This window comes from Arvicola amphibius, chromosome 14 (assembly GCF_903992535.2).
Source record: "Arvicola amphibius chromosome 14, mArvAmp1.2, whole genome shotgun sequence".
In the NCBI taxonomy this organism is placed as follows: Eukaryota; Metazoa; Chordata; class Mammalia; order Rodentia; family Cricetidae; genus Arvicola; species Arvicola amphibius.
Genome location: NC_052060.1, coordinates 54,749,495 through 54,776,398, shown reverse-complemented (window position 1 = coordinate 54,776,398; position 26,904 = coordinate 54,749,495).

The window sequence follows — 26,904 nt, the reverse complement described above, 5'->3', positions numbered from 1 at the left end:
GGTATGAGGCATTAAAAAGAAGTAAAATCTCTTTTCTCATGGAGCTCACATTCTGCCTGAGAAGACATTTAAGAGACAAATGGCTAGGCAGAATCTAGATGAGGTCAAAGAGATAAGCTTTGCAGAGAGAATAAGGTGAACGCAGCTGGTCAGAGAGTAGAGAGGTTGGGTGATGGGTGGAATCCAAATATTGTGATCAAGGAAACCTTTATTGCATGAAAGACATTTTAGAAGAAATACCGAAAAGTCTGTGCAGATTTGATTTCATGAGAAGAGCAGGCTACACAAAGGGGAAAAGCAATAACAAAGACCCAAGCAAGCAGCTTCCTCTACAGCCGCTGCATGTGAAGGGAGCCAGAAAGTTCCAACTGGAGAGAGGAAGGGATTTGTTAGACATGATGTAAGAGATTTAAGGGCAGAGGTAGGGAGTTTCAGTAGGACTTATAAGCCAATGCGGGATAGGGGTATCGGCCTGTTATCTTTTATTTGAATGAGATGGTGAGTCTTTGTGAGGCTTCTTAAAGTTGCTACTCTGTGATTTGAATCTGAAATGTCCCCAACAGGCTAGTGCTTGAATGTAGACATGTGTGCGGTGCTCTTTGGGATGCTCTGGAACATTTGAAAGGTAAGGCCTGGTTTGTGGAAGTCCACAAGGTGTGGACTCTGAAGGTTGTACCTTCTCTGATTACCAATAGTTCTCTTGTTTGAAGGTAGCTACTCTGCCATGTGCCTCCACCACCATAAGCGTCCTCTGGAACTGTGAGCTAAGATAAACCTTTCCTTCCTTTAATTGTTTCCATGACATAATTTGTGTACAGAGATGATGATGCAATTAATACCCACAACAAAACTCCACAGGGAGAATTTAAACAGCAGTTCTTTGTAATATAAAGGATAAAAAAATGTACACATGCTGAAAAATAATAAAAAGGCCAAGGTAAGTGAAGGGTGCCTCTAGTTGTTTCTACTTAAAAGGTTGGGGCAAGAAATCCCTTGATCTGAAGATGGTAGAGCCAACCTGGGCAGCAGAGTAGTAAGATTTTATCTCAAAAGAGAAAATAAATGAAGAAAGAATAAAGAAAGAAATGAGGAGAGAAAGGAGGGAAGGAAGCTAGAAGACAAACTAAAGTACAATTCAACAGGCAAGTGTTGTGTGTTCTGGCTGTGCTTTCTTTCTTTTGAAAGAGCCATAATACATTTTGAATCTATCACTTGCATTTTCAGGTAGAGTAAAATTTTTTTTGCCAGTGAAAGAAAATTTTTAAGATTAACAGATGCCATAGCTAGACAAAATAAGCATTACTTATAAATCTTTTAAGCATTATAAATGTTTGAGATATTATTCCAAAGCAATGTATGTTCATTTGCTTCATACTGATGTAGAGCATGAGACTTTGAGTTTCCCTTGGAGTTGCTGTTTCTACAGGTTAACACACATGGACTTCTAGAGAAGCAGCAAGTGCTCTGTCCTCACCTTTGTCTTTCCAGTTCAAAGCTCCGAAAAGTTATCTTCCTGCAAAAGTCACCAGGATCTCTTTAGGAATGACTTGCAAGAACTAAAATGTTTCAAGAGGTTTCTATTCTTTAACAATGTCCCACAGTAGAATCTAAATGCAAAGGACTTCAGTAATGAAGATGGGCCCTGATTGTGAAACAATGCTGTTGTCTTCAGAACTTGATGTTTTGCGAACAGACTACAAGGGTATGTTAGTATCCCTTTGCAGTGAAACATAGGTATGTCCTGATGGAAGAGATAAAGATTAAATTCAAAATCCCAGCGTCTAGTCATTTTCACAAATGACTTCATTCTTGAAGTATCATCCGTTTTTCTGTTTCTCCTCATACCATAAGGAATTCACACTACCTCCCAGCCAGCTCCTTTTAGATTCTCTTACATCTTTCAAATCCTCCTTAATATGAACCTCTTTGGGCACTGAACCTGAACGTCTTCTAGAGGCGTATTGATCTAAGTATGTCAACGTGTTGTTTGTGCTGCTAGGCTGTCTGTTGCAGTTAGGATGAGTCTATTGCGCTCCTCGATCCTCTGTTTGGTAGCATGCCTATGTTTCATACTCCACACGCCAGAGATGCAGAAACAAAGGAGTGATCTGAGAAACAATTCAGGGTGAGCCATTGCTAGGGAGCTTGCTACTCTCCCAAAACTATTATTTTTTTCAGAAATACAACATCTGGGAATTAGCAGCATGCTGAGGATCAAATCTAAGGATATAAAAGAATGCACACTCCGTTCCTGTCTGGTGCAAGAAGGAAGTATAAAGAACAGTTGGTTCTTCTTTAAGTTAAACATGCCAATTAGTTGGAAAGCAGCCAACCGAATATGCAGTGTGTAGGACTATAGGTTTACTAAGGAGCTAATTAACTCTATAAAAGAAAATAGCAGAAAGAGGCATGGCTTTGGCAAACTAAACTTCAAACTACCATGTAGATTTGAAGGAACTCCTAGCAAAAAAAATTGCTCTATACTGAATAGAACAGAACATTTTTTTTAAAGATCCAATGAACTTCATCTTTCATTGCCTAGATCCTTGCTGACACGGTGGCATGAACACAAATAGGTACATGCACCATCTGTGTGCCTGATGCCCACAGATGTGATAATTGAGTGTCACATCCCCTGGAACTGTAGTTTCAGATGGTTGTGAGTTGCCATGTAGGTGCTGGGAATCAAACCTGGGTCCTCTACAAAAAATGTAAGCTAATTGTTGACCCACCTCTCTAGCCCCCAAACCACTCTATCTCCACTATGTCAGAGTGGTGAACTGGTAGCAGGAGGACCATTATTAAAAGATAACTTGAAAGAATCCTAATGGATTTAGTCAGTATGATGTGACTTAAAAGAATCCTAATGCACTCCACTCAGTCAGTGTGGTAATCAGTACAGTTTTTAAGTCGTTTGTGGTTCAGGTGCCCTTTTGGGGGGTTTTACTTGTCATTGTGTTTGTGAGAAAATGACAGTTATTAATTGGTTTTAAGTCAAACCAGTCCTTATTATAATTCAAATACATTCACCACTTCTGGGTCCCATATCTCTGTAATCATTTATCTTATAGTGAATTTTACTGTAAGCGTAATATTTACAAGAAGCAATTTGTCATCCCTGGGTTAAGTGTAGAAACTTCAATAATTTCTGGACAAATATGTCAAAATAACTAAGATTCAGGCAATAAAAAGAGAATGGGGAGATTCTGATGTGTCATTTTGGATTAGAATTGGGAGATGTGCTGGCTAGTTTGACTCTGTTATCATTGCTATTTTTATAAATATGATTTTCTAATTATTAACCATCATTAGTGTTAATGGCATTTATGCTCATAATCTGTCTCACTAAGGATTTCAAAGTGCTGTAGTTTTCAATGTAAAATGAGTTCTGGGGCTCCAGCAGTGATCCCTGCCCTGATTTGCTACACCCAAAGTCTCCATACACAATTAATTTTAATTCATATACGAATAGGCCATAGAGCACTTTGGATAGAGAATGGAACTGGAGACATAGCAAACAACTCCAAAATATTTCAGTTCATAAGGCCTGAAATCCAAGAGTGAACTGGCTCTTTTTTCTCACTGGAGACAGCATTCCTTGTCATTTAAACACTTACTTATATGCATGCTGGCTGGGCTGGGGAGTTGGCTAACACATGCTCAAGGCATACAGAGTCATATGAGCAGAGATGCTTCAGTTTCTGTCTCCTCTCTTGGTCCTGGTCCTTAGTTCTTCCCCAGTATTCCTGTCACACCCCTGTCCATCTGCTGAAACATGCTGCAGGATGCTCTGAGCATGTGTGATCATCTGTCCTGTTGCCCTGCCCCTGGAGCTGTGATCTCTCATTCTGAAGTACAACTGACACCTCCCCTTTCTTCTCAAGGCAGTGCCTACTGTGCCTGCAAGGACACGCAGCAGCACCATCTGTAGAGACCTTCTCATTCACCACATCAGCACTTGGATTTCTTCCTCTCTGCCCTTTCCCTTCATGTGCCTTTCTAATGTTAGAATCAAATTCTTCATGCGATGGGTACATAGGAGTAAGAAGTGGCAGTAAACACTATAACGCTTTACATATGCAGCCTAGGTTTGTCTAACCCAACAGTTCTCATTTTTGTGGAATGGATGAAGGAAGGAAGAAGTAAATGAACGAATGAGTGAATCCTTGTTTCTCTTTGTGGTTCGAGGCCCAGCATTTCTCCATATTTTCTGATGACAGACTGAAGGTTCTCCTGTATATTGACCGATAAATCTACAATAAAGTGCACATGTATTTTGGAGGATAGGTGTTCACAGGTCCATCTTTTTTTTCTAACCCGAAGTGTTCTATGGCCTATTCATATATGAATGAAAATTAATTGTCTTGGAGGTTTTGGATGCAGAAAGTCATGGGGGAATCATGTCTGCAGCCCTGGAACCCATTTACCATTTACACAAATGCCGAAGTTCCATCCCTAGGACAAAGAAATTATCTTCTTTCTACATCTAATGGGTACCTTACTAACACTTCCCAGAAGCAAGCATTTCAACTCAGTGGAAACAGATTTTTAGTGATTATAACCACTGATTAAATGGTTGTCAGGTTGCCTTTATTCTCGATATTAACCATATAGTAAAAAGCATTTTATTACCACTATTTTACAACATTAAGTAACTTGTCATTCTCTCTCTCTGTCTCTCCCTCCTCCCCTCTCTCTCTATCTGTCTCTTACACACACACACACACATACACACACACACACACACACACACACACTGATATTTCATTTGATTTTAATAAGTAAAGCTTGCCTGAAGATCAGAGAGTAAAACAGCTGTGCTGGTCAGGCATACAAACCAGGCAGTGGTGACATACACCTTTTAACCCAGTAGCCACACTAGTTTACCATAGAAACCAGGTGGTACCGGTGCACACCTTTAATCCCAGCACCAGAGAGGAATATAAAATGAGAAGAGACAGCTCTCAGACACAATCTCATTCTGAGATTCCTGAAGGTAGGATTACCATTTCAGACTGAGGTCAAGGTAAGAGTTTGTGACTGATTGTTTTGCTTCTCTGACCTTCAGGTTGGACCCCAATATCTGTCTCTGGGTTTTTATTAATCATGATACACACACAGACACATAGACACACACGGAGAGAGAGACACAGACACACACACACTTAGAGAGAGGGGGAACCAGTCATGGTGGGGTTCATTTTAATCCCAGCACTGGGAAGCAAGTACAGGCAAATCCCATAGGCCAGCTAGGCAATTGATACAACATATTTGGCAAGTTCCAAGCCAATGAAAGACCCTATCTCAAATAACAAGATGGGTGTTGCCTGAGGAATGAGACTCCAGGTTGTTCTCTGATTTCCACCTGTACTCACACACAAGTGTACCTGCATATCTTTGTGCACCCACACATATGTGTGCACACGCATGCTTGTGCACATACAACATGCCTACTCATAAAAATGCAAGCATCCAAACATGGGAAATGTAGCAATCACACTATGCACATTGCAACTTGACTGCCACACAGGACTACATACATCAAACGGGTTTCCTCTTCACCTGACTTGAAGCCTAGCTTCTTGGAATTCTGATCTTCACCTACTTGCTAGAAAAACTGTCTCTGATAGAATAAGCGAAACTACTGTGAATTCACGTATCACTCAACTGTAAATGTGTTAATGTGCAAACTCTGCCAGTCGTGTACGCAGTGGAAAGAGAATGGAAAGCCAGTAAAAAGTAGAAATGAGCCACTAATGGTGGCATTTCAGGGAATAGGAGGGGACAGATGGGGAGATATTTCTGGACCAGGGAGCTTCTGGGTGCCCTTCACTTTGTACCACACCAGCCATTTCCTATTCCTGTGCAGAAGGTTGGCTCTGCTGCCACAACACTCTCAGGCTCTCCTGAGAACCGTGCTTCTATTTCTGTCTGTTATAAAAAGGTAGAGACGCCATTCCTTCTGGTTGTCAGGGATCAGGAATGAGCCTCCCTCATATAATAGAAAAAGCCAGGAACAGACAAAGAAATCATCTTCTTCCTACATCCAGTAGACACCATACTGACACTTCCCAGAGGCAGACATTTTAACTCAATGGAAAGAGACTCCTAGTAATTATAACAATGGATTCTTCTGGTTAAATGTTGGCCAGGTACCTCGTCTTTATTACCAATGCCAGCCATATAATACTTGCTTTCATTTTACAAACAATGCTGGCAATTTTCACAGTCATTACTGGTGACCAGAAAGTTATAATTCAAACCCTAAACATCTTCAGGAAGACATCCCTAATACAAGGAAGAAATGTCTAATTATGGTTTCATGAAAACACACAGCCGAGCGCAACTACTACAGGTTTTTCCATCCTATACATGACCTGACACCTACATTATATTTACTTAAGTCTTTTTATTTCATAAAGGTATGGAAGACATAATTCCTGACTCCAAATTTTACAGGAGCCACAAGTATAGTAAATATGAAAGATTCACCAATAATTTCAATATCTTTTTTGAAAAAGAAAATTCATGAACTACCTAAACAGATAAAGGACACTCTCAGTCTATTTAGAGGCGTGTCTCTAAGGAAATTGTACAGTCCCTGACTTAAAGAGCTTGAAGCTGAAGAGGTGTTAAGACCCCAATAATGTTACAAGTCAGGCTCATATACAAGTTGTATTCAAACTGATATAAGAAAGAAAAAAAGGAAGGAAGGAAGGAAGGAAGGAAGGAAGGAAGGAAGGAAGGAAGGAAGGAAGGAAGGAAGGGTGGGGGAGGCCAGTGAAAGCAGTCATGTCTTCCAGTAGCAATCAGACTATAGGATGTCACAGACAGAAAATAACTATTGTCTTCAATCATTACATCTGAGCAATTGTCTCCTAAATGCTGTTACTGCTACTGAGTCTGCCCCCTTCAGAAAAGCCTAATCTTCTCTGCAATCTCATAGAAATGTGTTAGCATTTTTTTAAATGATTTCTTTTAAAGTATCACATCTGTACACCAAGTCAGTTTCCCAGAAATGGCATGTGTTCAAATTCCTTATCTTTCCTGACAAGAGACAGAGGTACAACGGCAGGGCAGTTGCTGACAGATCTCTCCCTTGCTCTGTAGATGCCTCTTGTGGGCTTATATTGAGAGTTTAGCATTAAAATAAATTCAACCTGTGTCCCTTGGCTCATACCAGGTCAACACTGGCTTCTGCAAGACTGTGATCAATTTGGTTAAATGGCTGATTTGACTGATTTTTCCACAGCACCAACATAATTGCGCAACTGTTTAGGCATCTGCAGACACCTCTCTGCAAAGACAAGGCAGGCTTCACATTAACTCACTCAAATATGTCTCCCTTTTCTCCAGATCTTCTGCAAACTTATCGAGGAGCTGCTGGTAAAAGTTAAAATCATGCCTTCTCTTCCCCTTTTCATCTTTCAAATGAGAACACAAATATATAGCCAACCAGGCAATCTCTGAAGACGCTAAATGGGGAAGCAAATAATAACTATATATTTAAAGACAAATCTGTAGCCTAGGAAAAATCAATATGAAACAGTGACTTAAAAAGATTTAAAGAAATGACTACCTCTTCAGTAGCATATTTGAATCCTTCCAGAAAATCAATTATTCATAAATATTAGATTACCATTTTCTATTTGCATGGCAATACATGCAAGCAACTCTTTAAAAGTTGCCAGGGATCTTTCAAACAAATCTCAGCAAATTATCTTCTTTCCTTGTTAGCTACTGCATCCAAACCAAAGCACCAATTTCATACAAGCCTTGTACTTTATCCAAATTTGTTTATTTGAGTACTAATAAAATATTTTTGATATACCCTCTAAAATCCTACTAGCAAAATAATAAGATTCATAAAAATGTCCACAGAAATCAGAGCAGGTGTCATTGGGACTAATCTGGGTCCGTTTCTCACTATGATTAACCAGCTCGTAATGACAACATTTCTTATCTTACAACTGTGGCATGAAGAGGGAGCTGTAGCTCTTCTGAGACACAATTCTGCACGCCCCAGCTTATCCACGCTCTGCGATCTCTCTCTCTCTCTCTCTCTCTCTCTCTCTCTCTCTCTCTCTCTCTCTCTCTCTCATTCATTCATTCCCTCTTCCATCTTTTTAAGCATTGTGCCAGTTCCATTTAAATGTATCTGCCGTGGATCTGGTCAAGTGGAGATAATCCATGCAAATCAGAAACTGATTGTCAGTGTTGGTTCCCGGAGAGGACTCAGCCTGAGGAGGTCACTCGTCCACAGCCGCTCCTCCCATTCTATCTCTCCCCTTATTGCAGAACTGCTGTATGTACACAGTGGCAGAAAGGACTCAATTGACTTCAACTGCTGCCTGGTTTTGCTTACAACTTTTTCTTATAAAGGAACTTACCTCCATCTGTCTTTTCAAGGTAGGAAGCCTGATTCTTCTAAAGATGCGTGTAATGCCTCTACTGTCTGCTCATTGTCAAATGTCACTAGGATGCTTTACATTGTTTCTGGCATTGGGCACAAATGCTGCGATTCCAGGTGCCTCGTGCTTTTGTTACTTAACCGTGTAGGCACAATTGTTTAAGTGCTGGGTATTTGAATGTTTATTTTCCACGTAGCCTGCTCCGGTTTTACAACGGCAGGAAGATTAGTGCCTACTCTCTAGCCTAGAAATACAATTTGCTATCAAGTTTTCCCTCTTAAAAAAATAATAACCTCTCTAGGTGTTTTAACTTCTCCTGCACCGTGGCCAATTACAGCCAAGTGCAAAATTCACCCGTGAGAAGGCTGTTCATGTATTGTTTGCCTGAAACTGGAGCCTTCTCACGGCATTTTCCCTGAAGAAAAACAAAAAAGAATTAACTGTTGAAATGTTTTTAACATCAGCAGGCAAACAGTAGCTCTTCATTCTGCTGCAGTGGCAACAAGCTGGAGGCCCTGTGGCTAACTGCCCTGTCAAATAGATTTGTTCTTCGCAATTTACAAATTACTAAGCTATGCACAAGTATTGCAACTAGTTGGAATTCTGTTACCGTTGTTAGATGTGCTGTTAGGTATTGTTTTGAAATTTAAATTGTATTTTAGAAAAGTTTAATGTAAAGAGGTTCTTTAAACCCTGATATGTATACAGCGCCTCTGGAGATCATTATTTAACAATGATTTCAAGAATCAAATGGTTAAGTGTGGGTTAAAAATGTGTGGAAGGAGCTAATAGATTGTACAATATCTGTGTTGTTTCTGAAAGCAATCCCTCAGCTTGTACTACTACAAATGTGTTTTCCTGAAGTGACTTGCAATATTTTAATCATTCCTTAGTCATTTTTAACTTTAAATCACACTAAAATGTCATGAAATTAAATATTCAAAAATCCTTTGAATTAGTACAAATATAATTAGAACATTCCAGTTGCAGCCCAAATCTTAATAATGTCATCTGTCTTTGAAAGTACTCTTTGTTAACATGATTTTGCATTTTGACATATGGCTCTGACAAGGATATTTAATCCCTTGTATGAGATAGTACTGAACATAAACAGTAAGCAAAGTTGACAGTCCTAAAAAGAAGGGAAAAAAATGTTTTCTGGTATCCGCAGCCATTCTAATGTCATAAATCCCAGCTTCCATCGTCTAGGTAGATACTTGTAGTTAGTACAGTTTGTGGGGGGAAATTTATTATCCACATAAAATATCCCAGTGTCAAAGCTCTGCGTTTCTTTTTCTTTTTGGCAATTGAATGTTCTACTGAAAAGAGAAATGCACTCTGATTTTTGAGTACAGTAGTACAAGGCAGGAAGCCCTGTCATTGTTAGCATAAGGAAGCCGTCGACACATGCATTGCTGCACAGAGGACTATCTCTGTCTCTGGCATGTGTTAGGTTATTATATGCAGAATTTCACAGACAAATATTTTCCGCTCAATGGCATTATTAGTCCTGTCAGTATGAAAGCTCCTCTGCAAGGATGGGGGGGGGGGCGTGATTTATAACAGTACCTACTAAAACCCTTCATGGTGAGAAAAGGGGAATTTAACTTATTATTTACCTAGTAATTAGTTTCTTTTAAAAGTCTTTGAAAGACTGAGTTGTAAAGTAAACTGAGGCTTGCCGGGTCAAGCTAATTGGGCGTATCTGTTGGTGCCCTGTGGCTGCCCGTGAACACCTTCTGTGTCGTTGTCGACACTGGAGTATTCTACTGGAGCTTCTGTATTATGGGGAGGAAGGGGATTTCTCACTCCTGGTCAAGGGGGAATCTTCTACATCCAGAGGGATTTGGATAGGAGCCCCTGAATAGGAAACACTAAACAGAAAACAGACTAGAAGTCTGTAGGATAGCCCAGCTGGGTGAACTTAAGACTAGTGAGAAACTAAAGGGTACCCTTTCAGAACAAAGGAATACCACAGATACTCTGTCAGCAGCAAGAAGAGACAGAGAAAGTGGCCAAGAGTCTCTTCTGGGGACTGAGAAAATGCCGCCAACTAGGCATTCTCTGTATCCACATTACTTGGATATGATAGGTCTGCAGGCACTCCCACAGGAATCCCAAGCCATCATTTCACAGGGTTATTTCCAAAGCAGATATTTTTATAGATGCTTGCATTTATTTGTAAACCTCAAGAAAGTCTCCAAAGATCTACCTCCTATGCCTTTAGTCAAGCCTTACTGTGCATCTTAAATAAAACGGTCACAGCCTTCAATCCCCCTGGGTTCCCCTGCTTCATCTCTACACTTCCCATTCCTCTAGTAACTCATTCAAGCAACTGCTCAGGGTAAGTTCCATTTACTCCATTCCAGTGTGCCTTGCAGCAAAATGCAGAGCACTGATAAACCTCACGGCTGTATTTAATAGTGGGCTCTCATTCCCACCTGACTCTCTTCTGCTGCTTTCTCTGAATACGGTTTAAAAGATAAATTATCATCTTAAAGGGCTACTATGAGGGGTGTTAATAGTTGTCCAGAACATCAAGAGCATTCTGTGGGGCCCTAGAAGCTTGCAATCCTGTTTGAGGGAAAATAATCTGTATTTATCAGCAGGCATTCGATGCCTGCTTCATCTGCAGACATTCGGAGGTTCTCAGGAAGTTTTCTTATCATACTAAACATTTCTTAGACCTTGGAAGTTATTGCCGTGTGTGGATTGATGATGACATCTGGGCTACACTCATCACATCCTTTTTGTTTTGTCTGCGCAAATTCGAATCTTCGTAGTGATGCCATGAGGGCAAGGGCATCATCATACACGTATTACAGATAAAGACGTTGAAGTTCAGAGAAGTTAATTAACTTTGTCAAGGCCACAGCGTATGGCAGACATGGGATTTGAACCTGCTTATTCGTTGAAATCACATATGATGATGCCTTCCTGGCTTATCTGTCAGCATGCGTCCTTCCCTCTCCCAACAGCAAGCTTGTATCATTTACCCTTCTGTTGTCTTGACACACCAGAGCTAGGCATCTTGTTCTGATTTTCAGCTTCTCCTTAGCTTTTTCTCTCCATCTACATTATTATTATTGCACAGTTTAAGAAGGAATCTTGATTTGTTTATTTTGATCCAACGAATGGACTTAATGGCTAGTTATGTTTAAGAATTATTTGATAGGGCTGAGGTCTTTTTTTATGTTTTTTTTATATTTAAAATTTCCATCTCCTCCCCTCCTCCTCCCCCTTCTCTCCCCTCCCCTCCTTCCACATATGTAAAAGAAACACTTCTAGAACTCAAGGCAGCCATCAAACCACACACACTAATAGTTGGAGACGTCAACAATCCTCTCTCACCAATGGACAGGTCAGTCAGACAGAAACCTAACAGAGAATTGAAAGACTTAATGGAGGTAATGAACCAAATGGACTTAACAGACATCTATAGAACGTTAAACCCAAATAGGAAAGAATATACCTTCTTCTCTGCGGCTCATGGAACCTTTCCGAAAATTGACCATATACTTGGTAACAAAGCAAACTTCCACAGTTACAAAAAAATATTAGTAACCACCTGTGTCTTATCAGATCACCATGGATTAAAATTAGAAATCAACAACAATGCCACCCCCAGAATGCACAGTTTTTAAGAGTTATTTCGCTGAAGGCATGCCTGGAGTGGTTACTCTAGTACAGTGTAAGAACTAAATCAGATCTGTAATTGATTGGCTTGTCTATTCACAGTCTTTGAAGTGCCACCCCCCTTTTCCCTGTCTAAACACAAGACTGACAGCTTTTTGTATGTCTGGAATATTAGTGGTGCTAAGTGCTTGGTAATGATGGAAATGAACCTGAAGCTTTATCTAACTACCTGTCCTACTAACTCCACTGAAGTTCTGATAACAATGAAAACATTGATGCAAACGACTGTTCATGTAAGAAAAAGCACATTCTGCTGCCTTGTCAGACCATGCTTTAAAATCTCCTGTATGGTCAGCAGTGGCTCTTTCCTTTACTTTTCTGTTTACTGGGAACATCGACATGGAAATTTCCTCTAGATAAAATATTACCAGCAGATTTACAAAATAGATGAAGAGAACAGATAACATGATAATGAATTTTTAAATGTGCTGAGTATGAATCGCTCCACACTGTTAACTATTCTTGTGTCGTTACTCCTCTCTCCTTTATGAGGGCAAAGAGAAGAACCTCTCCTTATAGGGAAGTGAGAGAGGACTTCGTTCTGTCTGCCTATTTGTGGTAGCTTCAACCTTCCCCTATCTTCCTTGGTCCCAGTGTGGAAAGACGAACTATTATACCTGTCACCCATGGGTATTCAATTCAAACACTCTGATCATTTGACCTGTGGATATCATCCATATGATATAAACACACATTTACACAGGATCAACATCAACTAGTGGAAAAAACATAGAGACAATGCATCAGTAGCAAATAGATTAGATACTCATTTATTGGGGGACAAATAACAAAGAATTTTGATACCGTTGCATGACTGCAGTATTCTCTTCAATCCTATTAAGAATATCAGGCAGATGGACTGCTCTTCTACATCTGAAATTTCTACCTGCTGGCTCGCAGAAAGCCCAAGAGCATATCTTTATGGCTATTTTAATATGCCAGTTTTGTCCAGATCAGCCAAGGTAGATGTCAGCCGCTGGTATGGGAAAAGCTGGGAATTAATTTAAATTTGAGCTTATCCTGCCATCATCTCTTGCTGAGTGAGTTCCTTAGCCTACGAGGCATTCCATTCAGATTTGATTTCTCCAGTCAAATTATGTGGGTAGTATTTCCATCATGAAAGAAACAGTTGGGCAAAGAGACAGAGGCTGGTGGAAGATACATTAGTTAAGAGCCACAACTGATGACAACCACTGAAAGAAGGTACCCCTTGTCGCTCAGTTCAACAGCCCCATTACTGAATTCTTTGCCTAAAACAACGTCAGCTTCTGGAAATTGAAAATAAAAGCAAAAGACATCTCTCTCCAGGGAAGTTAGCAAAAATAATCAGACAACTTAATTCTCCAATGTGTTCACAGTCATTTGAGAGTGACAGTTGCCATTACAGGGGAGCTGCAAAAAAAAGCAAAACTTGACTAGTTCACACGATTGACTGTTTTTCAAAGAAGAGCCACAATTTGCAATTGCATTCAACCAGCGCCATGCCTTTCTTGGTGCTGCAGTTGCTGGTGCTGCTATTGTTGCATGGTGGCTACCAATCTCCCCCAGGAAAAATTCAAGAGCCACTTCTGCAACAGACTCTTCATTCCTGTTTGCTTGCAGTGACTAAAGTCCATGCTGTAAACCTCAACCTCTAATTTGGGGGTGGAGCATGGTGTAAAGAAAATATTTTTTCACTTATAAGTTAAATGGATTCAGAATGAAGATGGGACTATGCTGTGTTCTTCACAGACCTGGTCCCTGTGCTAAGCTCAGGGCCTGTGTTTGATTAGTGTCTGGACAATTCATAAGCTTACTTCTTAACGTGGTGAGACTGATTTAAAAACTCAAATTTTGTTTCAGGGGCAATAGGAGAGCCACTTCTCTGTGCAAAACATTTCAATTTTGTAAATTATGTTTGTAAAAGGTATTGCCATGCCCCAACGCTGGAGTTGTGCTCTCCCAGAATATAACAGTGTACTTGTGCTCAACTTAAAAAAAAAAAAGGCATGAGGAAAGAAATGATCCCACTGAATACAAATGATAGATTCTATAATGTCTCATCTTGATATAAAACAGAGGCACCACTTCTGAAAGAATTAAGTAGAAAGGTGGGAAGAATGGGAAAATAAAAAGGACAATGAAAATCCAGAAATATGGAAAGGAGCAGAAGGGTGAGGACAATGGCATTCTCTGAGATGAGAAGAGTTAGTTGCTTTTAAGGGATTCAGACTTAGGTGTTTCTTATTAACCACCACTTGCAGCTTTTTATCTTATACTATCATTTCTTACTAACGTTCAAGTGAAGATCCAATAGTAATTAATCTTAAGCAAAAATCACTCTGTCCTGGAGAGTAATAAGCACACATGCATTGAGAGGAGTTGGCCGCCAAGAGCATAGGAGGAGGCTCTGCTGAAGGATGGAATCACCAGCCCTGCACCAAAGTCCACAGAGGGCATTGGAGACCCTAAGTCAAGTTCTAAAAGGGAATTAGCAGACAGCAGCTGGGCAGGTGGAAAGGAAGTCAGTGGAATCCAGGGGCTTAGAAGTAGAGAGACTGCGAAGTTTTCCCAGCCAGGGTGCTTCTGGGAAAAGCTGAGATACCTGCAATAAGATATGGCCTCAAGAAGACACACAGACAAGAGCAAACCAGGACAGACATTGGGGGCAAGCAGCAGGGACACCCAGATAGTAGAAGGACTTCCTAACCCTTTCTGTGGATGAAGGCCCATAGAACAGCTATCTCCCAGTGCCTCCAAAGATTCTGGGTGGATAAAAACACTGAACAAAGGGGCTTCAGTACCAACTGGATAGCAGACCTCAGGCTATGACATTTCGTCTCTGCTCAAAATGGTTTCATTTTTCCACCTTCAGCCAAAGTGATATTAAACACTATTGTGGAATCCTTTTGATTAGCTTGTGAAAAAAAGCCACTGGAAACCGGCCACTGGGATTTTAGCGGATTCAGATAGGGATGGCGCAAGAGGCTGCAGGTGCTTCTATCTAATTAACGAGAGGGGTGTGTGGCCATAGTTTAAAGTTTCACATTCTTGATTAAGAAGAAAGAGAAAGGTAGGCCTTTTAAATCATAGGAGAGGACTCGTCAAGGTAAGTATAAAGCAACTAGCTGGCTTCAGACACGGACCTAGGCTAGAATTAGAGCTGCAATGCAATTCTCATATCTCTACGCCTCAGCCTTCTGATCCATGACAAAAATTCTAAAGCTACCCACTTCTCAGTATTGTAACAGGGAAAGAAGGCAGTTGCTATCAGCCTAATCCTGTACTGAGATTATTCTCCACCCTGTTGTATTTTCTGAACAAAAACTGAATTCATGCTTTGCTCCACGTCATCTAGACATAACAATTTCGATGTTTCCTAATTTCATTTTCTTATGTAGACTAGAAATTAGATTTAAGAGGCAAGAAAGGGTGTTTCTAAACTGTTACTAATACAGTATCTCAGGTCAGTTGGATTTAAAACTCTGATTCTTTCAGCAGTGAGACAGACTGCACCCAAGAAAGAATGGTTCTTCCATTGCTGGCATTTCATTTTTATAATTCTGCTTCTCTGGGCTCAACTTAGCATGAGTTGGTCCTGAGGACACTGGACCAGTGTGTGTTCAAGTCTGAGGTTCTTTAGATTTGGTTATTTTTATGAGTGTTTTGCTTGAATGTATGTGTGTGTACCCCATGTGCACATGATGCCATTCAAGGTCAGAAGAGGGCATTGGATCCCCTAGAACTGGAGTTACGGATGGCCATGAGCTGCCATATGGGAGCCAGGACTCAGACCTGGTTCTTCTGGAAGGGGCAGTCCATGCTGCTGACAGCTGAGCCACCTCTCTGGCCCCTCTGTGGCTCCTACCTTAGTGTGTCTATCCCTGTTCTCAGACCAGGGATGAGCACTGGTTCCAGAGCTTCTCCAGGCTCATTTGGTGAGTGGCATCTTTCCAGGCTACTGGAAGTTTCCAGAACCCACACTCAAAAGCCAGATTGACAACTTCTGAGAATGATGAATTAGACAAAAGCACACATCTTGCTAAGAGGACTCTTGCTTTGAATTGTGTGTGAGAGAAGCGAGGTGCACATAGAGAACACTTCAGAAGAAAGCAAGGGCCTTCCACTGCTTTGTGGGCTTTCGGCAATTTCTCTGGGTGCTATGTAAATGAGTTCCTTAAACACAGATTGCCATTGATTTCTTTCTAATGTTCATTGATCCCCTCGACATCGCTTCATGTATGTATTCTCCCCAAACATCTAGTATTGATATTTCTTTCCCCGGAACTCTGTCCCCAATCCGTTATAAGCATATCATTAAAACCTGTTTAATTTCCTAAGAAAGATTACATTAAGAGCACCGTCGGTGCGATTATATCTATAGCAAAAGATAAACATGTATCAGGCAGTGCAGAATGCTATTATCTGTCAGGGTCAATTTGTTTATTTAAGTAGAGCAATCTGCCACCTCCCCCTGTCACACACCATATTAGTCATGAATGTGCATCCTTCTATCAGGTACCCTTCAGAGGAATTCTGACAGCAAAAGGCCCTTAATCACCTATTACTGTGATATGATCTCTATGTCCCTACAGTCACAAGTGTATGTCTGTGACCTAAGACACAGATAAATCATGTGCTTCAAGCTTTATGACACTTTTATGCTCTTGTATATAAAGAAAAATAAGTAAAATTTGAGGAGTGATGGTATCTCGTTCGTAATAATGGAATGACCTCAGAAAGGGCAGCGTGGATTATAGGGTGCTGCTCTACGTCAGTTGGAGCTGAGACCTGGGCTCGCCTGAAGTGATGACGCCACCTCCTAACCATCTCTATTGATCTAAAGAGAAAGGAGAGTCGATGCAAGAAAGGAGGATCAAGACTTAGGGCTCCTCTGGTTCTGGATATAAACATGCTTTTCTTCTTTCAGATTTTTTTTCCTTGAGACAGTAGTTTCTAAATATATCTGAGAAACACTGCTGGCTGCCAGCTGCCATGGGCGTGAAGTTCCTCTTTAATGACATAAAACAGTATCAGGAAGTCAACTTGCCCCACGTGCTACCGCTGGTTTTCGCCAGGTTCCTACGCAGCCAAAAAATGATACGAAATGGAAATGAATTGCATAGTCAAGCACGGTGCGCCAACTCTCCTGAAAAATAATGTCATCTGACTTCATTACATGGTGATCATTTCCTGAAAGCCATAAAATTCTGGGGAGAATAATCAAAATGATATGTATATTGATTGACATGCCGGTTTTCTAAATAGAAACTGAAAAACTATAAACAGTAATAGGTCTCTGCCGCTCCTCCGATGGCCTGATCAGAGGCTAGAGGATTCACTCGCTCATCCAGCCCTCACTGGGCCTCACTATGAACGCTTCTGGAATAATTCCTCAGCGGTCCATTACGCTCAGCTTTGCTTTGATTCAGAATTTGCATGTGTCGTTTGCATAATTTTGCATGAGAGTGTCTGTTTTAAATTAGGTAAAGGTCACTGTCATTCATAATCAAGAAGAAGGTGGATTAAAGGTCATAATTCAATTAGAAAGAAATCTTGATTAGATGTGTGTGCATGTGATTTGATATCTGGATAAGTACAAATCTCAAGTCCATAAACCAAACTCAGTATGAGAGATCATTCACAGAGATTGCTGTCAAAAATCAGATTCCTGCAGGCTTTTTTTTTCTTTTTTTTACCCCAATGTAGACAGTTCAGCTGTTACTTTTAGCACTGGGTGTCTTTTATAATGTCATTTGGTTTAAGGAATGACATAAATGACAATTTTATCTGCAAAATAAAGTAGCGAGTTATAATGAATTAATAATAGATGGAAGTTGATCAGCAAGTCACCCAGGGCTTGAGGTTACTACCCCTGATGTGGTTGCTAGCTCCTCCGCTCTCTTTAAAGTCCAAAGTTGGCACAGAAAAATCTCTGTTCTTTCATAACAATTTCATAGCTCCCGGGGACACTTACAAGCACCTATAAACTACGGGATTTTAACATCCCATAGTGTTTCTGTGATTAGAACTGATAGGTTGAAAATAAATGTAGCTAGTGGCAAGCAATTAGCTCTTTTGATTTGTTGAACTTTTTAAAGTATGTTTGATGCTAACTTGAATCAGTGTAAATTCGTTGAACACAAACACTAAGTTGTATATATTTATGTTGTCCGCAATCAGTTTGAACACTGAAAGATGGCTCACAAGTGCACCTTTTGCTCATGTTGGGACATTTTCAATGAGCGTCGGCATGCTAACATCAACACCACGTGTGACCATCACTAAATTTCGGGTTACAAAATTCAGAATCTTATTTCCGTTTCTTCACCTCTGAATATGTGTGTGTGTGTGGGGGGGGGGGTGTTTTGTTTGTTTGTTTTGTTTTGTGTTTGTTTTGTTTTTGCTTAAAGTACAGTCTCAGTTTCTCTTCTTGGTTGTTGTCTGTTCTGTCTGGAGACAATACATCTCAAGACCAACTGAAAAGAAAGAGACAACTTTAAAAAAAAAATAGATTGTTTATTTTTCCAAAGAAAATCAACGACTTTTAAAGGAGCTATATAGGTTAAATGTTTTAAGCAGATTATAATTAGTTAATTTTGTTAAACATAGACTGGATTGATTTTACATTATTTTAATTACCTTTTGGAATAAATGGTTTGGTGAACAAATTCACTTGATGTTCAGGATCAAACAAAATTACCTTTCCTCTGGGTAGGCTTAAGTTTCACAAAATGCTGTGGAAATGACTGCCTTTGCTTTCATCCTAAAATATCGTTGGATTTAGAAAATAATTCAAGTTGGATATATTGTATTGGAAGCCAGTCATATTTTATAATGTTCATTACGGATACCTTGTCTTTTAAAAATGAAGCATAATAAAAACTGACAAAGCAGATGTCCCTGTCTAAGGGTACTCTCTGGGGTCAGTGTCGTGTCTTTCCTGAGGCTGGCCCTGCTTTACGTCTGTAAGATGTCTATTGTATTCTGCTAAGTCTATGATTGTGCTTTTTTTTTCCTGAAAACCTAAGAGTGAAATCTAGATGAACTTTCAGCATAATGTACAAATCAGAGGAGTCAGAGGGAGTATCATCTGGATTTACAGCTCTGCAGTGTGTGTGTGTGTGTGTGTGTGTGTGTGTGTGTGACAATTCCTACCTGCAATTCTTGAACTGCAAACACTAGCTTCCAGGTACTTGTAGGGAAGGTAAGAATGAAAGGTAAAACTATATGATAAAAGTAATTTTTAAAGCAGTAAAAAATGTAAGGTATATAAATAGCTTTTGCCCACATCCTGATTTAGGGAATCTGAGAAGTAAATACTGAGGAAGAACAAAATTAATTTGCCCTTTTAAATATTAATTTGTTTATATTGTGTGTTTGTGCCTTTTGTGTGTGCATACATATGTGTGTGCGTGTGTGTGTGTGTGTTTATCTTTTGTGGTGGCAGAAGTCTGCAGAGGTCAGAGAAAGAACTGCATGTGCTGGAATTAAAGTTGGAGGTGGTTATGAGCGGTTATGTAGGTGTTGGTGCCAGGGGCCAAGCCTGGGTCCTCTGCAAGAACAGTAAGCACACTTAACCACTAAGCCTTCTCTATATCTGTAGCCTAATCTGCCTTTTTTTTTTTTTTTTTTTTTTTTTTTTTTTGGTTTTTCGAGACAGGGTTTCTCTGTAGCTTTGGAGCCTATCCTGGGACTAGCTCTTGTAGACCAGGCTGGCCTCAAACTCACAGAGATCTGCCTGCCTCTGCCTCCAGAGTGTTGGTATGAAAGGTGTGTGCCACCACCACCCCCCAATTTGCTTTTCTTAACATCTTTGTGAAGTCAGAGTGTTTTTTTCAGTGCCCAGTAATATCCATGCTTTTTATCTCCTCTTCTCAAATAGGGATGACTCCACTTCTTCATGAACATTGGTGGTATTTAGAGACACATTGTAAAGTGGGCCACCCTCAAACAAAGACTTATCCTATCCAGAATTCCCATAGCTCTAAGGATAAAAGCTACATCACACAAGACACATAGAACTGCTTCCTCACGTGTGTGTCAATTCTGTACCTCCCTCACCACCTGCAGCGCACATCGCCCATCTTGCTCCTAGTCAACTTCTCCTCCTCCACCACAATGCCCAGGGTGCAGGTGCCCTGGTTCAGGAAATCTCTGTGGCTGACATCATCTTATTACGGGAATTACCACACCACTATGTCATTTAGCACTAAAAATTGATCTTCTTCCGTATCCCCATCAAACACCATGAATCTCCTGGGAACTACACTTTGCATTCTTATAATCTAGCGTCATTGTTCTGGATGTCACAGTCCAATAAGATCTGTTGTTGAATGGAGCCAGGCTTACCTCTTGAAACAGCACTGCACTGAATGCCTGAAGCTAGCTTAAGTAGAGGTCAAGATATGGTTTCAGGCATTTCAAATTAAGTGTGTAAATTGTAGATGCTGGCCTGGAAATAACATAAATATTTTTAAAATTTTTGAAAACCTACCATTCTTAAGCAGGTCTGGCTAGATAATTAAGGGTCTTCTTACATAGTTAGTTACATGAATTTAGCTGAAAGTTTATTAAAACATTCAGTGTTTCTTAAAAATAGTGTGGTTGTGTGGGTATGTAAATATAAAGTTACTATAAGGCATACATTTAATGAAGATATTCAGTGATAACCTTATAAATTCATATGTATATCCAATTGAAGCATATTTTGACATTCACACCATTATGTTTTCCAAACTCTAGTGATTGCATATGTTGGATAAATGAAATATTATATCTGCAATAAAAGATAACTTTCTGCCTTTAATGAACATGACTATGTTTAATTGACTTCAGTCACTAAATGTGACATTTATTCAAATGTGACTATTTTTATTTTTTTTATATTTATATTATTTCCATATTTTTGTTTTTTAATGTCTATGTTTTAGCTATGAGTTTGTTCATTAATTTATCAGATAAAGAAGATATGTCTTACTATTAAGTAACAAGGACACAGGTTAGTTTGGTGACTGTTTATCAGTACCAATTCATGTAAGCCATTTACAGCAATTGTTACACTTTCAACAGCAGCATTTACAAGTCACATTTCATGGCCTCCTTCCCCTTTGTTGTCCTATCAACAGAGAGCAAACCCTACATCTGGCATATCTGTAATTAATTCTTTTAAAGCTAGGGTAAACATTTGGGTAAACACCAAAAACTTACTTCAGCAATGCTTAGGAATTTAGAGCCCAACTCCAGCACCACATAGATGGAGGCTCCATTTCAAGCTATGCCATTTAGAAGCTTCCAGACCTCAAGCAGCTTGGTTAATAGCTTGAGCTAAACCTTAGCTCTTCTGTAAAGTGAAGACACTATCAGAAAGGACTTACCTAACAGGGTGCCTGGAAGATTACATGAGTGAGGTACAGAAATGTCCCAGACAGAGACACCAAAATGGCATCGGGGGCAGATATAGTAATATTCCTGTGACAAAATTTGATTTTTACAGGAAAATTTCACAATAAAAAAAAATCTGGGATCAGGAAAATGGGCAAAGGTGCTTGTTGCCAAGTCTGATGACCTAAGTCTCAGCCAAGGGACCCACATGACGGTAGAAAAGAACCAACATTTATGAGTTGTCCTCTAACTTCCACAGGTACCATTTATATTGTGGCATCTTCACACATGTAAATGAACAAATACACTAGTATTTTTAAAAAGGAAGTCTTTTATTGCAGCCATAGTGTCCATAGCTTTCATCTACTATGTCTCTTTTCTGGTGCTGGTAGCATTTGTTTTATTGAAATCACCATTGTGGTTTTGCACGGTTCTTTGAAAGAATCTAAGACAGGATTGCGGGTATTTGCCTCTTCAGTAAACGCAGGCTTCCCCTCTTTTCCTCCACGTCCTCACAGATGTAGACCTCAGGCCGTAACCCGATAGAAAACTGTGTCTTTTTTGCAGTAGGCTATGAAACATGCAAATTTCTCATAGAAAAATCCTGTCTTCTCTACCACTGATTCTATTAGGACAAAATTGTCAAAGTATCCTTTGGGGTCATGTGTCTGCCATGTTGATCTTAGAAACAGGGCTTAATAAATGCTTTCTGAATGAAACTACAACTGTGGACATTTGTAATGAATGGCTATATATAGGCTAAAACAATCATAAGTCAAATTATCAGGAGCTTTTATTGCATCCATTAATTTTATTTCTTAGATTAAGGCAATAATTGTAAAGGAGCATATGACTCACATACTATTTTGTCTTCAATGCCTCCTGGGCCAATTTCCTAAAATTGTTCTCTTCATTTTTTTATGAACATAAAGAGCAGAAATTTATGACATACAGCTAATACAACAGTCAGACATTTTACCTTTTGCTTTTAATTAATTTTAAAATGATTCAGAAATAGTTGGTGTGTAACAATAATTTGAAAATATAAGATAACAAAATTCTTGGGCCATATAGTCTGATGAGCTGTCCTTTTCTACAAAACACATAAATGATTGAACACATACTCAGGCAAGCTTATTTATAAATATATATTTGTCTGTATCTTGAGAATATTCATGGTATGAATAAAATGGTGTGTGTTTTTCACTTCTACCTTGCAGAGCAATTCCATCTCTATCTCCAAATGTTCCTTGTCTACATGTAATATGAACATGGTAAATAATATGTATATATACCAAACATAAATGAACACCAAAGAAAAGTTCATTAAAACACCACTTAGAGTGAAAAGCCGCAGGGTAGCCTGGAACATGGAAGGGAGTGAATGATTCCCTAGAGCCGTCAAAAGATGCTATGCACAACTTCAAATGGCACTTTTCTAGCAGGGAAATTTCACAGTAAAAGAAAAGACTTATGGCTTCTATGTAAGAAGTTCATATAGATCCAGATTAATATGCACCCATAGTGACCCACAAATACAAAGTAAAAAAAAAAAAAAAAAAAAAAAAAGGAATGCCACCACCTTAGACTAGATTAACAGACAGTGGGAGAAATAGTCCCATTGCATTCTTCAATAACTTATCACACCCCACACATTGAAGTTAGTTCTCTACATTTACAAAGAACACTGAAGAAGACGTGTGTCAATGTGGCCCCAAGTCAGAGAAGGATTACAAAACCATCTTTTATGAGGAAAAGAAATGGAACAAAAGTGTTAGCCCTCAGAACAAAAGGGCAAGCATAGATCCAGTAAATAATGTGCTGAGTCAGTCTGGATATCTTTAAACAGGCATGAGGATTCTGTAGCAAGCAGTACTAAGCTATGAGAAAGAACATGAAAAAAATTGATCTTTCCCCCATTTTGTTAATGATCTTTATGTTCAAAATGGGGATATGGGCTTTAAATAATCACACAAGTAAACAAATGGTAACAAATAAGCACAAAACAAGAAAAACTAAACAGAAGGCTTTGAAAAGGTGATATTTGTATTAAGTAAATGAAGCAGCTGGAGGAAGAATTTCATCCCAAGCAAAGAGCAATATCATACACACAATTCACACACCCACAACTTTAGGGTGAGAAAGAGCTTTGCAAAATAAGGACTAAAAAGGGGAGATTACCAAATCACAATGAAATTCTTGTGGTAGGGGAAGAAACAAGAGTTATTATGGGGCTTGGGTACATCTGAAGTCTCTAATGCCAGGAGAAGCTTTGAAGAATGTAAGCATCAAGAAAGGTGAACCGGTTCTCTTCTGCTCAGATGGTCGGCCTGGTTCTGTATGGTTGGCCTGGTTTTGTACAGCAATGTGCTGGAGAGGCTGAAGGTGCTGAGAGCTCCCTTCAGAGGTTCCTGAAGCAGAAGAGGTAAGGGGTAAGGTTATTTGACCCCATGTGGAGCAGTAGCTGGAGACTGAAAATGATCCCCAAGGTATGTTAGAGGTGAGTATCAAAGGCTATGGTGATGGATTGGATATGGCTGGGGAGAGAGAAACTTGATGCCAAGTCAGACTTCATTTCCTGATAAGAGTAACTAGATAAACTGCTTCAGAGAGAAACATGTTGAACAACTTTAAAGTAGAAGTGAAAATAAAAACTTTTTTTAAAAAAAAACTTGTTTTGGCCACAGTAAGATTGATAATATCAATCAATTATTTATTTAAAAAGGAAGGGAAACATAGGAGAAGAAAGGACAGGAGGAAAAAATAAACAGAGGAAAAGAAGGTGTGGGGGGATAAGGAGGAGAATGAAGGGTGAGAAAGTGCAGGGAGAAGGAGAGAGAGGAGGAAATGGAAGAAGAGAGATGAGGAAGGAGAAGGAGGAACAGCAGGAGACAGTAGCAGTGATGGCTGCTATAAGACATGGCCATATTATTGGGGTAACTAGAATCATCCTGTGTTCAAGCAAGCTGACCCATACCACAAATGCCAGCTTTACAATGACACCTCCATCTCAATTAATGGAAGAACTATTCTTTAATTGGTCACTCTAAAGAGTGTTTTCTTGTTGTAAGGAGGCCACTTGATCATTCCAGTCACTCAGCAGCTCAGCCTCAAAATAATCACACAGAAACTGTTCTAAATAAGTCACTGCTTGGCCCATTCACTCTAGCTTCTTATTGGCTAACTCTTACATCTTAATTTAACCCATCTCCATTAATCTGTGTATCACCATGTGACAGTGGCTTACGGAGTAAAGTTTCGGCATATGTCTCCAGCAGGGCTACATGGTTCTCCCTAGCTCTGCATCCTTTCTCCCACCATTCAGTTTAGTTTTTCCCATCTACCTATATTCATTGCACAGGCCCAAGACAGTTCCTTTATTAACCAATGGTATTCACAGCATAGAGAGGGGCACCACATATCACCTCCCTTTTCTGCTTAAATAAAAAGGAAGGTTTTAACATAGTATAATTACATATAACAAAACAGATATCAAGCAATAATTACAGTTACAATATTTACATCTATTTTATCTTTTATCATAACTAAGGAAAACTATAAGTATCAATTCTTCAACTCCATTAAAGACTGCAGAATGATATAATACTACCTAAGTAAACAGGAAGTACATTGTAAACAACTTTTAAAACTCTAGAATTGACAGAGATATCTTGCTGCCTTGACAGTCACACAAAGTTCTTCTGTATCATTGGGGCATCCATTCTTCAGCCTACAGGCCCATAGTATCTAAAATACTTTTTCACGAAGCAGGAAATTTCAAAGACAGTTTCGCCTATATTGGTAGTTTTCAGTCACTTTCTTCTGTGTACTGCAGAATGTCTAGCAGAGTCTTTCATGAATCAGGAACCCCAAAAGATCATCTCACCTTAGGCAAGTTCAACAGTTGTTTTTCTGTTGGTCCTACACATCCAGTTCAACAAGCAGTCCAAGCAAGAGCAGTTTCTTGCCCAAATGGCTAACCAACTCCATGAGGAACCTCTTCAATGCCCATCTTCCTCTTGAAGTAATTGGTGCTGCCAGGAGAAGATGTGTCTCACTGTCATGAAAAGTCCTAAGTTTTTAAAACATTGTAAATGCCATATTCTGAAGGTCTCTGAAAGATTTGAAGAATACCTGCCTAATTGAAATATTATCTCTATATATCTAGAAAACCTAACTAACACAACTACAAGCTTGACAATTATAGATGATCATCTATTGCGTTACATTTTAAATGAGCTGCACAAACACAATACCTTAATCCAGAGCGTATATATATATATATATATATATATATATATATATATATATTTGATATATATATATCAAAATTGACCGTAAATTTGTATCAATAAACCAAGATCTATACCAAATTTCTATAGCATATCCCCCTTTAAATGTAAACAAACATTTATTAAACAATATTTAGGAATATGGGCATAGTTCTCTCCAAACATCTTTCTGCTTTTTCTTTATTGAGAGAGGTAATTTTTGAGGGTTGTTCAAGGTGACCTTTCAGGGGATCCTGGTGCATCAAACCATATTAACCTGGGCTATATCCACAGGTTCTCATCTTCTGTGGAAACAAAAGAAGAACCTCTTTTCCAAAGCAACAAATCCTTAGACCCATATTTTGAATTCAAGATACCTTCAAAATATATATAATGGTTTACCTTAATAGCCCATACAATGAAATGTCTCACTGTACTTAGCTCCTTCAAGTCAAAAAATTCAAAGAAAACACAATAATATACATAATCCAGACTCTCTGTGAATTTTCCATCTTTACTTGGCTTATTTTTCTTTACTCCTTTTAATCTATTACTGTCTGTACTCTGTCTCTTTAAAGACTTTGTTTCATTTTTAATAAACCATTTACTTCTTTTTATAACTGTCTATACTTTTTTTTTTACTTTCCTCTCCCAAGCCTACATATATTTATCCAACACTGTGACCCATTTAGAGGTCTTTTCCACTGGATTTGTCTTTATTGCATATCTGTAATTATTTTCTGGCCAGAAGCACTTCTTAAAATGCTAAGCACTTCTTAAAAATATAAGCTGCAGCTCTGCTACAGCATATATGGCACTGTTTGCTTGCCCACCCAGTCCAGCATGGTAAAGCAGTTCACTGCCTCTGAGCCATGTATATTACCCCATTTTAGGCACACAGCAGTTCTATGTTTCCATTAAGCAAGTTGTAGCACAGTACTCACAAACCCCATTTAAATGCTCAGCCTCCTGCAAGAGCTAGAGGTCGCACTGGCAGCATGGCCCAGAAAGCCACAGTTTTGAAACCTCACATGGCTTTTTTTCTGCTAACACTGAATCAGGGAAACCTGCTCAGCTCTGAAATAATTACACAGAAACTATATTATTTAAATCACTGCTTGACCCATTAGTTCTAGCTTCTTATTGGCTAACACTTACATCTT